At 38.0% G+C, this 12861-nt stretch overlaps 1 protein-coding gene across 17 annotated transcripts in view; it reads right to left on the reverse strand.

The window, feature by feature from the left end:
* The window catches only part of THRB (thyroid hormone receptor beta), a 368089-nt gene that overhangs the window by 128528 nt on the left and 226700 nt on the right, over positions 1-12861 (reverse strand). The window contains exon 1 of one of the 17 annotated variants that reach the window (XM_073222722.1): positions 4883-5633. The exons of 15 other annotated variants lie outside the window; for them this stretch is intronic. The gene's annotated coding sequence lies outside the window, so the exon portion shown is untranslated. Of the gene's footprint in view, positions 1-4882; positions 5634-12861 lie in introns of those variants that run through there. One more of the 17 variants, XM_073222724.1, reaches the window with a different exon arrangement.

The following is a 12861-nucleotide window of genomic DNA, read 5'->3' on the forward strand; positions in this document are numbered from 1 at the left end:
AAGCATAAAGGAGAAAAAAATAATTAAAAGCTGTCCTAGAGTTAACCACTGATATTTTGACATATCTTCTGTTTCGTACCCCCTGTACTTCCACATATTTTAAAAGAATTATTATTTTTAACCAACACTTGGTTTGTAGTATTTTTGCATGGCAAATGAGGAACTCAGCTCTAAAAAGCATGTAACCTTGTTTCATCACAAGCAAAACTGGATCACCCAGACAGCGGGGTGTCCGCCTTTGACTCAGAAACCAGGCAATGGTCAGGGCCCCAGGCTCCCATCTCTGATATGTCCGTTAGGCTTCTCAGTTGTGACAATAAAGTAAATAAGACATCTGTACACATTCAGGAGAAATGCATAGTATATCATGAGATGGTTCCTAGGGTAAATCTATGAAAATGTTTGAAGGAATGTAGAATACAATGGCAGGCAGTAAGGAGTGTCATGTTTGGACAGGGAGGTGGCCCAAATGCTGGTACTAATTACCCTGGTCTGTAACACACGGTTAGTATTTTGCTACTTTATATTCATTCATTCATTCACAACTACTACCAGTGCATCTACCAAGGGAAAGGACAAAGCATTGTACTAATTGCTGGATACATGGGTAAGACACAATTGTCACCCTTTCTTGCAAAACTTGTAGCCAAAAGAATCAAATCCCAGAAGAAGGGATTAAAAGACTAAGCACATATATCCTCATGCCTCCTCCTGATTAATAAAGCATCTTATCACATGCATTTGTTATTGCCTCACTCACAGGTGCACCTGTCACCCACTCCCTGTCCCCTCTGAGAAGTCTTCAATTTTGAGATTGTCTCTTACCACCTGTTGGTACAATTTTTTAGTCTCCATCTGCCTGAAAATTATCTATCAGGTAGAAAATATAACCATCATATTACCTCCAAGTAATAAAACATTGAAATATATTAGGTTAAAAAACTGCAAGGCAAAATAGATGGAGACACAAGAGTAGTTGAAAACTTTTAACAAACCTTGCATTCATTGAAAGATTAAGTAAATATAAATATGAAAGAACATCAGAATATTATTAATAATATTCATCTAGAATTATATGTCAAGTTTTATACCTGAAAACAGAATAATTATAGATAACAGAAAAACAAAACAAAATTATAAACTTTGACTTATGGTGGCTGATAAAGAAACTTCGAAGAGTAGATATAAATAGAAATATTAGAGACAAAATGATCCCACAACATAATTAACTTAGGAATTTAAAAAAGAAAAACTAAAAAAGCAGATAGACACAAAAAGAAAAACTGCAATTACTTAAATACCAAGAAAACCTCCAAAACAACTCAATTCATCAAGAGGATATAATGACTGGGCAAAAATATGTGCCCAACATTAGAGCACCTAAATACATAAATCAAATATTAACAGAATTGAAGGGAGAAATAGACAGCAATATATAATGGTAGAGGAATTCAATACTGCACTTTTATCAATGGAGATGTCATCAAGAATAAAAGAAATAAGGAAACAATGGACTTGAATAACACTATAGACCAAATGAACCTAACATCTATATACAGAACATTTCATTTAAAAGCAGCAGAATACACATTATTCTCACTTGCACACAACATTCTTCAGGATAGATCATATGTTGGGCCACAGAACAAATCTTAACAAATTTTAGAAGACTGAAATTATATCAAGTATCTTTTCTAATCACAATGGATGAAACTAGAAATCAGTAATGGGGAAAATAGGAAAATTTATAAATATGTGGAAATTAAATAACACACTCGTGAACAACTAATAGATCAAAGAAGAACTCTAAAGGGAAATCAAAATGCATCTTGAGTCAAACAAAAATGGATGTAGAACATATAAAAAAATGTATGGGTTAGGAAAGCAATAAGGAGGTTCCTCAGAAAACTAAAAATAGAAATACCATTTGACCCAAGAATTATACTTCTAGGAATTTACCCAAACAAAACAAGTTCTCAGATTCAGAAGGACATATGCATCCCTATGTTTATTGCAGCACTATTTACAATAGCCAAGATATGGAAGCAATCTAAGTGTCTATCAGTAAATGAATGGATAAAGATGTGGTACACATACACAATGGAATATTATTCAGCCATAAGAAAGAAACAAATCATACCATTTGCAACAACATGGATGGAGCTAGAGGGTATTATGCTCAGTGAAATAAGCCAGGCAGAAAAAGACAAATATCAAATGATTTCCCTCATTTGTGGAGTACAACAACACAGCAAAATTGAAGGAAGAAAATAGCAGCAGACTCACAGACTCTAAGAAGGTACTAGTGGTTACCAAAGGAGAGGGGTTAGGGAGGGTAGGTGGGGAGGGCGGGAGAAGGGGATTGAGGGATATCATGATTAGTGCACATGGTGTGTGTGAGGTCACGGGGAAGACAGTATAGCACAGAGAAGATAGATAGGGACTCTGTGGCATCTTACTACACTGATGGACAGTGACTACAATGGGGTATGGAGGAGGGACTCGATAATAAGGGTGAATGTAGTAACCACATTGTTTTTCTTGTGAAACCTTCATAAGATTGTATATCAATGATACCTTAATAAAAAAATGTATGGGTTAATCATCTGTTCTCTGTTTATGAGTTTATTTCTGTTTCATTCATTTGTTTTGTTTTTCAGATTCCACATTAGCCATGGGGGGGGGATTGGGGTGAAAAAGGTGAAGGCAATATTGAGGTACAAACTTTAAGTTAATAATTTAGTTACAGTGATAAAAGTACAACATAGAGAATATAGCTCATAATAGTATAATATCTCTGCCTGGTGAAAAATGATAATTACACTTAATGTGATGCATATTTGGTAACGTATATAGTTGTTAGACCACTAAGTTGTTCATCTGAAACCAATACAATATTGTTTATAAACTGTATTTCAATAAAAAACTTCAAAAAATGTATGAGCTGCACCAAAAGCAGTTCTAAGAGAATAATTTATGGTGATAAACCCCAACATTGAGAAAAAACAAAGACCTCAGATAAACCACCTAACTTTACCTCAAGGAAAAAGAAGAAGAAGATCAAACTAAGTCCAAAATTAGCAAAAAGAAAAAAATAATAAAGATTAGAGCAGAAATAAACAAAATAGAAAATAAGGAGGACAGTAGAAAAAATCAACAAATTTAAGAGTTAGTTTTTGAAAAGATAAACAAAATCAAGAGAACTTTAACTAGACTAACCAAGAGGGGAAAAAAGAGAGGACTTAAAAAAAATTATGAATGAAAAAGGAAACATAGTACCTGATACCACAAAAGTATAGAGGATAATAAGAGATTGCTATAACAATTATACACCAACAAATTGGATAACCTAGAAGATATGGATACATTTCTAGATACTTACAACCTATCAAGATTGAATCATGAAGAAACAGAAAATCTAAACAGACCAGTAATGAACAAGTAAGGATATTGAAGGAATATTTAAAAACCTCCCAACAAAGAAAATTCCAGGACCACATGGCTTCATTGGTAAATTCTAACAAACATTTAAAGGAGAAATAATGTCAATCCTTTGCAAACTCTTCCAAGAAATGGAAGAGGAAGGAACACCCTCAAACTCATTTTCTGAGGCCATCATTACTTTGATACCAAAGCAGACATTATAAGAAAACATCATTCCTGATGAGCATAGATGCAAAAAAAGTCTCAATAAGATATTAGCAGACAGAATTGAATAGCACATTAAAAGGATCATACACCATTATCAAGTGGGATTTATCAATGAGATGAAAAGATAGCTCAACATATACAAATCAATAAATGTGATACATTTCTTTAATAAAATGAAAAATGAAAATCATATGATCATCTCGATAGAGTCAGAAAAAACACTTGACAAATTTCAATATTCTTTTATGATAAAAACTCAATAAATTAGGTAGAAAGGAATGTATCTCAACATCATAAAGACCATATATGACAAGTTCACAGCTAACATCATACTCTATGGTGAAAAGCTGGGAGCTTTTCCTCTAAGATCAGGAACAAGGTAAGAGTGCCACTTTCACCACTTTTAGTCAGCATAGGACTGGAACTCCTTGCCAGAGCAATTAGGATAGAAAAAGAAATAAAAGGCATCCAAATTGGAAAGGGGGAAGTTAAATGATCTCTTTGCCGATGACATGATCTTATATATAGACAACCCTAAGACTCCACCCAAAAACTGTTTGAATTAATCAAGAATTCTCTAAGTTACAGGATACAAATCAATATGCAAATATCTGTTGCATTTCTATACACTAACAGTGAACTATCTGAAAAAAAAGAATTGAGAAAACAATCTCACCTATTAAAAGAATAAAGTACTTCAGAATAAATTTAACCAAGGAAGTGAAAGATCTCTACAGAGAAAACTAAAACATTGATGACAGAAACTGAAGAAGGCACGAATACATGGAAAGATGTCCTGTGTTCACGGATCAGAAGAATTAGTAGTGCTAAAATGTCCATACTATCCAAAGCCATCTACAGATTCAATGCCTTTCCTATCAAAATTCTAACAGCATTTTTTATAGAAATAGAAAAAATTCTAAAAGTCCTGTGGAACCACAAAAGTCCTAAAATAGCCAAAGAAATTTTGAAAGAGAAGAACAAAGTTGGAGGTATTACACTTCCTGATTTCAAACTATGTTACAAATCCATAGTCATCAAAACAGTATGGTACTGCATACAAATAGGCACAAAGACCAATGGAAAAGAATGGAGAGCCCAGAAGTAAACGCACACACATATATAGTCACCTAATCTTTGACAAGGGTGCTGGGTATACACAGCAGAGAAAGGATGGATCCTTATCTTGTACCACTCACAAAAAGTAACGTGAAATATGTGAAAGACTTACATGTAAGACGTGAAACTGCAAAACTCCCAGAAGAAAACATAGGGAAAAGGTTCCTTGACCTTAACTGTGGCAATGATTTTTTTTATATTTCATCAAAAACCCTGGCAACCAAAACAAAGATCAGTTAAGTGGGGCGACATCAAACTAAAAAGCTTCGTACAACACAGGACAACATCAATGAAATGAAAAGGAAACCTATGGAATGGGAGAGAATATTTACAAACTGTGTATTGGATAAGGAACGGATACAGCTCAATAGCAAAAAGCCAAATAACCCAGTGAAAAAATGGGCCAAAAACATGAATAGATGTTTTTCTAAAGAAAACACACAAAAGGTTAATGGGTATATTAAAAGTTGCTCAATGTCACTAGAGGTAATGAAAACGCAAATCAAAACTACAATGGGATGTCACCCCACACCTGCTAGAATGGCTCTTATTAAAAATAAAAGCGATAAGTGTTGGTGAGGACGTGGAGAAAAGGGAACCTTCATATGCTGTTGGTGGGAGTGTAAATTGGTACAGTCATAATGGAAAACAGTATGGAGTGTCCTCAAAAAAATTAAACATAGAACTACCATGTGATCTGGCAATCTCACTTCTGGGTATATATCCAAAGGTGATGAAATCAATATCTCTAAGAGATATCTGTACTATCTGCCCTCCAATATTCACTGCAATATTATTCACAATAGCCAAGGTATGGAAACAACCTAAGTATCTATCAATGGATGAATAGATAAAGAAATATGGTTTGTATATATTTCTTGATTGTTGTAATCATTTCACAATGTATATATATATATATATATATATTAAATCATAATACTGTACACCTTAAAAATCATGTATTACCTAAGTGTATATAATTTTTATTTGTAAATCATACCTCAATAGAGCTGGCCAAAAAAAAAGAAATACATCATTGACTTACTATTAGGTATGTTAGGAAAAAAACATAAAGTAAAAGAAAGCTGAAATAAGTCAGAAAGCTTATTGAATTAGGAAATATTACAACAGGACTGATAAAGATACCCAAAAGTTGATTGTTTGGAAAAAATAAAAACAGAACAATATATAGATGAACTATCAGCTAACCTGTTTAAGAAAAAAGAGAAATAACAAATTCACAAAATAAGGAATAGAAAAGGGAATAAATTACAAATGTTGAGAATTAGAACAATTATAATAGATGACTGGATAACTGTGCAGGAAAAATGAAAACCTTGATTAATTGATTTCCTTGAAAAAGATAAAGTAGAAAATAAATAAAAAACAAATCCATACAGAATAATAATAATCATGGAAAAATTAAACATTGTCAAGAAATTCCCCTACCCTTTCCCTGAAATACCAAGTCCAAATGTATGGATTATTTCATAGACAAAAAAAAAGCTATTTAAATTTTTTGAAAGCACAAAGAAAGGAACATTACAAGTGATTTTTGTGAAACCAGTGTAGTTATGTCACCAAAAATATGAAAAAGCATAAAAAAGAAATCTGTCCAGATCACTTACTTACATTCATGTAAAATATCAGCATATAACTCTTGGGAAAAATTGAAAAAACAATATACCAGATAAAATGGAATACTTCCAGGAAAGCAAGGATAGATCAATACAAGGAGCACTAAAATTACTAATCATAGTAATAAGTTCACAGAGTAAAAAAGAAGTTGATCTTGAAGGAAGCTAAAGTAGAATGCGACAATACTCATCACTTATTCTTGAGTACCTAAAAACTCACAAGAAAGGAAGACTGTATGAATATTATCTTGAAATAGTATTAAATATGTGGGTTATTTGGAAAAAAGTAATCAGGGGAATTCACCCTATCAGATATTAAAATATACTATAATGCCTTAATGATTAAAACAGTGCAATTTTAGTGTGAATAGATAGATCAATGGAACAGGATAGAAACTCAGAAACAGACCTCACTGTGTGGAAATTGAGAATGTGATAAAAGCTGGCTTGTTTAATTCATGGAGATGGGACAACTAGTAAATCATTTAGGAAAAAAACCCTCAAAATTGAATCCATAACTCATATTTTATAAGATAACTTGCTTAAATACCAAGTAGATGAAAGAGTTAAATGTAATAAGGTCCTAGAAAAAACTGTGAGAGAATCCTTTCATAGATTAAAATAGGGAAGACTTTCTAAGTAAGGCACAAAACATAGAAACTACTCACCACCTCACTTAAGTACCTGTAACACCCCTATCTTGATCACCTATAAAAGGAGATACGCAAAAGGTAACTGTCCATCAATAAGGACTAGGTAAACAGACCATTTGATGGTCACCTAATGGAATGCTATACAGAGGTAAAAAAGAATGAGGGAACTCTTTATGAGCTGATATGGAATAATCTTTAGAAAATATTAAGTAAAAGTAAAGTGCATACTGGTGCATATGGTATGAAGCATCTATGAATATAAAGAAGAAGAAGAATATATAAATGTGTATACAAAGAATATCTATGGATGGATACCCAAGAAACTAACCACATTGCTAGCCTATGAGGAAGAGGAAGAAGCCTGATGATGAAGGGGTGGGGGCTGGAAGGAGACTTTCCTTCAGACTGTTTAATACATTTTGAATTCTGAACCATGAACAGAATTTAGTATCTGTTCAAAAGAATGAAATGAACACATTGCAATAAAGTGTATATAGTATAAAGGTAGATAACTTGGACAGAAAATTCAGAGGTCATACACACTTCACAAAACTGTTCAGTGAAGACTAAATGCAGTAACATTGTGATGGTTGCATAAAATAAATAATATAAAAAAGAAAATGTAAAGTATACATCGTATAAATTGTTCTTGATCTCTAAAATGGTAAAAATGGTCTTCTCTTCTACTAAGTGTGACTTTAGAGGAAGGGTTGTGAATTCAACTGCCCACAGGAGCTTGACCTTCATTCATTCAGCATAGATGTACCAGTACCAACTCTGTACTATGGGGGCACAGCAGTGAACAAACTGGGGGAGAAACCTTGTCCTCCTGAGCTTTCAGTCTAGAGAGAGATGGTGCAGGTAATTACACAAACAAAGGTCACCCAGAACAGTAAACAGTGAAGGGAGGGGAGTGCAGTCATAAAGAGTGGGGCCAGGACAGATAATAGCAGTATGGGACGGGGCCTGGCTGTTTCCTTTGTAGAGGAGGTGGTGGGCACCCCGCTCCAGAGTGGACTGTCATGTGGGGTTGTGGGAACCATTCTGCCAGATCTTCAGATTTTCCAGAGCATACTAGAAATCTAAATTTATACTTGAAATCTCCTGATTTTTAAATTTTGACTCCATGTTTAAATAAAACCTCCATGTTGTCCAAATAAAACACATCTCGCTGGCCAAGGCTGGCCCGAGGGATGGCCAGTTCAAATCTCTAAGAACTTATGATTGGGTTTTAAAACAAACATATCAGAACTTGTAAGCCCTGCCACCTGATGAAGCTGTGTGTGTTTTCCATTTCTTTAAACATTTCTGGAACTCTTTGCTGAGAACCAAGTGGCTCTTTAGATCCATTCTTTTGCTCACCACCTAAGAAAAACTGCATCATTTTGGACTTGAATCTTGTTTCGACTCAGCTTGATCCCTGATGTCATTCACCCGATTTGATTCTTAATAACATTGGATTTTTCTAACAATCAAATTTGCCCTCAAAAGGCCGAGGATGTGTTTAATCATACACTCTTGGCCTCAAAGGCAGTCCCAAAGAGGACTTGCAAATATTTAGAGTAAGGGCAGTGTCACTTAAATAAATGTTTACTTCTAAGATATCTGTTGAAGAGGATTGCTCTTAAATGTGTAGGAGTCCACAAGGGTGCTAGTTTTCATAAGCAGTTAGTTAAAAGACTCGGTACTTCAGCTCACTGCTATAGGCTATTGTTGTGTGTGTCTGTTTTTTTAAAAATAAGGAATCAATTTTTGGACCTGATTGAATGTTTATAAGGCAGTTCATTCTAGGGATCCTTGGCATGCATATCTGCCCAAACAAAGGCTTTGTGCCAAACACAACCAGCCCATACACCGTTTTAATTTCCTAATGGCTCAGTTTCTGTGGTTGGCTAATGACATTAGTCATGTAGAATCACAGTGAGGAAGAATATAGTGCTTTTATGAGTCTGTGACAGCTTGGATTTTCCTCCCTAACAACATGTATGAATCAGAAACCACAAGTTTGCATTTTAGAAATATCTGTGGTAGTTAAGAAACACACACTGCACTTGTTATTGTGATTATATTCCCATAGAAATAGAGTGTCCCTGGGAAGAGTATAAAAGTGGCATAGACATCATCAACATCAACACTCCTACTGTCAAACACTTGTTTCCCTTGCTCTTACTTAGTGGGAAATCTGCACAGTATTTATCCCATCAGCCTAGTACCTGTGCTAAAGCACATTATCTCAGATCAAACATGTCATAACTGTCTGTCCATCCATCTGCTCACTCACCCCTCTCTCCTCCCCTCCTCTCTGTTCTTTCATGCAATATTTATTGAGCACCTACTATTGATCAACCACTGCTGGGCACACAGGATAAAACAAACATAGCACATAGGATCTATCCTTATGGAGCTTACTGCTTTTGGGGAGAGAACAGATTAATTAATCAAGGCAGTTAGGTAATTCAATGTAAAATTACAGCTATGTTGACTATTATGAGGGAAAGACTAAGATGCATGACTTGACTCAGTCAAGTAAGTCTTCCTAGAAGTGCTGAGTAGGATGAGATTTCTAGAAGAGTCCACCAAGATGAAGTCAAAGGATGAGTAAGAATGGCCCAGATGGACAGGGAGAGGAGGGCAATCCCGAGTGTAGGAACAGAATGTGAGTAGTTCCACAGGCAGGATTTTATATTTATTAAAAGTTAGAATAGGTGGAAGGCTGTTCAGTGAAGTAAGTGGAAATGATTAGCTTTGCCTTTCAAAAATCACTGTGGCCATTCGTGTTGAGCCAGAGGTGACCTGCATTTGCATACAGATAAATGGTGACCGAAAGCGTGGGTGTAGTAGGATTGCAAATAGAGTCAGAAGAGGAGCCCTACAGCCAGCACTGAAGAACGCTAACATTGAAAAGTCAGGAGGAAAACGGAACTAACAAGGGAATCTGAGTACTCAGTAAGCAAGCTTGCCCATCTGTGAGGTACAATGAAATCCCAGAGCACTTTATGTCAGGAATCTAAGGGGCGGTATCATGTCAAGGAGAGAGTGCTCAGCGATACCCAACGCCGCCGACAGCTCCAATAAGACGAGGTCTGGAAATGCTCACTGGATTAACAGCATGGTCATCAATGACCTTAATGAGTGTTATTTGGCTGGTGAAAGTATTATCTGGTTGAGGACAGATTAGGTCGAGGAAAATGGGAAGATGAGGGCACAGAGATGGTGCACACTGATGACACTTTTGAGAAGCCTGGCTGTGAAGTAGGGTAGATAATAGCAGTAAGCCCTGGGGGATGTGTGGACGATAGGCTTTTTTGGAAAATAGGAGATGTGAACGTGTTTAAAAACTAATGAGAGGGATGCAATATATGAGAGAGAGAGAGGGAGGGAGAGAGAAGGGAGAACTGACACTGAAACTCCTGGCAATGTTTCCCATCCAGAGAAGGAACAACTCTCCTGTTGGAAGAGAGGAAGGAAGGATGCGAGCAGATACAGGTGGGGCATGTGTCTGCTGTCAGGACATTAGAGCTCCTGCATGATCCGTTTCCCCTACTCTAAAGCAGGAGGTGAGCTTATCTGATGAGAGTCAGGGAGACAAGGGGATGTGAAAGGTTTATGGGAGATGAGGAAGTCTGAAACAGTCATCACGGATCCTGGAAGTGCATGTTGAACAGAGATGCTTAGCAGGACTGCAGGGCAATGTGGATGGCCTGCTGGACGTGGGTCATCTGAATTCACAGCAGCACAGGCTCTGTACAGTGAGAATTTTCTCAACAGGGCTGGCAAAGTTGGGAGGGAGTAAGGCAGGAAGTTAGGAGCCCTGAGTTATTGGCCAGACAGCCAGAAGTTGTCAGGTGACTTCCCTGTTTCTTCAACTTATCAAATAATGAGATCAGATTAGAAGCTAGCTACAGTCTCTCTCCAGTCCTAAACTTCCATGAATGGCCTCAGCATTCAGACCCTCTTGGCATATCAAGATTTTTGTATTGGTACCTTTCATTGTAATGGAAAAATGAAATAGGTCTTTATAAGATTAATAAAAAATACATGTTTTGTAGGAAAAAAGAAATCTGGACAATTTGTATGGTTATATTCAAAGGAATGATCATATCTGGTGCCTCTATGTCTGAATCAAGGCTTGGCAAATTTTACTGGAATAGGGCTAGAGAGTAAATATTTCAGGCATTTGGGGCCAAACAGTCTCTTTTGCAACTATGCCACCACGCCATGGAGTGTGAAGCCAGCACGACAGACCATGCATTAGGGAATGAGCACAGCCCAGTGAAACTTTACTTATGAAAACAGGCAACGGGTTGGATTTGGCCCTCAGGCTATGGTTTGCTGACCCCTGATCAAAATAGCAGGATGCTCCAGTTTCTTTTACTGGGAAATGTTCAGTCTGCTTAATTGGCCCCAAGGGTGAAGGACTTTCCACATTTGCAGGCAATGAATTATAGGATGCATTAAGACTCCAACAAAGCAAGTGAGTGTACTCTGTCGTACACAAATGGGGCCCTCTCCCCACTGTGACCGAGCCTGCAGAGTGACAGCAGGGCCCAGCTTTCAGCGACAGCTCAGAGAACTCTGCAGTTAGGAGCTCAGTTCTGTGGTCTGGCACCTCGAACCCAGAGCAACACTTCCAAACCGGGGAGTGTGCTGACATAGGACTGACTACGCGAAGAACCTCGTCGGCAGCTTTTTGAGATCCAGTGGGTGTACTTAACCCAAACGCTCTCTTCGTGTTAACTTCTTTACCAAAGAAGTCGGAGAGGCGTTCTTTGACTGGAGCAGACAGGGAGGAAGAGAGGGTGAAAGGCAGCAGGCTTAGGCACCGAGACTGGGGCCTAGACATTATTTGGGGTGTGATGGGAACTTGCAAAGGGCGCCCCGCAATGCAAGTGACGCCTGAGAGCCAACGGGGTGGGGGGTCCCGCCAGGCTGAGGCTTGGAGACAGGAAAGGGCTGAGGGGCCTGCTGGGCAGTTAGCTCCCCTGGGCGGGCCTGGTTTCAAAACCAAAATAAACTTGGGAGAGCCAGAGAGGAGGAAGGAAAGAAACAAACAAATAAGCAGAGCTTCAGCTTGCGTGTCTCCCAACCAACAGCGCCGGCCAGGGACTGAGCTGCCCAGAGCTCCAGGTCTCCTGTGTCATCTACCCGTTTTCTGGACTGTTGCTGTGCACTGTGTGGGTCATAATCTCCCACGTGCTAGCTTGGAAGTGTGCGCAGGGCCATCTCTTCTGCTTCTGTGCGGAGCTGAGAACAGCTGTGTCATTCCCATGAATACCAGCAGCCTTCTTTCTCCGGCACCCCCGATGAGCAGCAGACAGGCTGTGCCTAGGCACCCGGGACGATCTGTGTTCTCAGGGCGGAAGATACTGAGGCGTATTCAGGCCAAAGAATTAGAACCAGGTTCCCCATGAGCAGCAGACCTGCAGTTCCAACCAGGTCATTCTGACTCTGAGCTCTTCACCACTCAGAATTCATAGCTTTTCCTAGGGGCTGTAGTTGGAAAGAACCCCAAAGATTTCCTGATCCATCTCCTTATGGAACAGGAAAATTAAATGGCTTGCCCAGGGTCACAGAGCCACTAGCTGAAAAGCTAACTTGGCCACTTGATGCTTCCTCTATGCCCCCAGTCCAAGGTCCCATGCTGCCCACGGGTATCCAGTGATTCTTCCATGCATCTCTATCACAAAATAGAGGGTGAACTGTCAGTCACCCTCAGAATTTATTTTCAGCTTCTGGAAGATGAGACCGTGGTCTTGGGGCTCTTCACACAGGAGGACAAACTGGCCAAGGGGAATGATTAA

Source organism: Manis javanica, chromosome 15, assembly GCF_040802235.1.
Source record: "Manis javanica isolate MJ-LG chromosome 15, MJ_LKY, whole genome shotgun sequence".
Classification (NCBI taxonomy): Eukaryota; Metazoa; Chordata; class Mammalia; order Pholidota; family Manidae; genus Manis; species Manis javanica.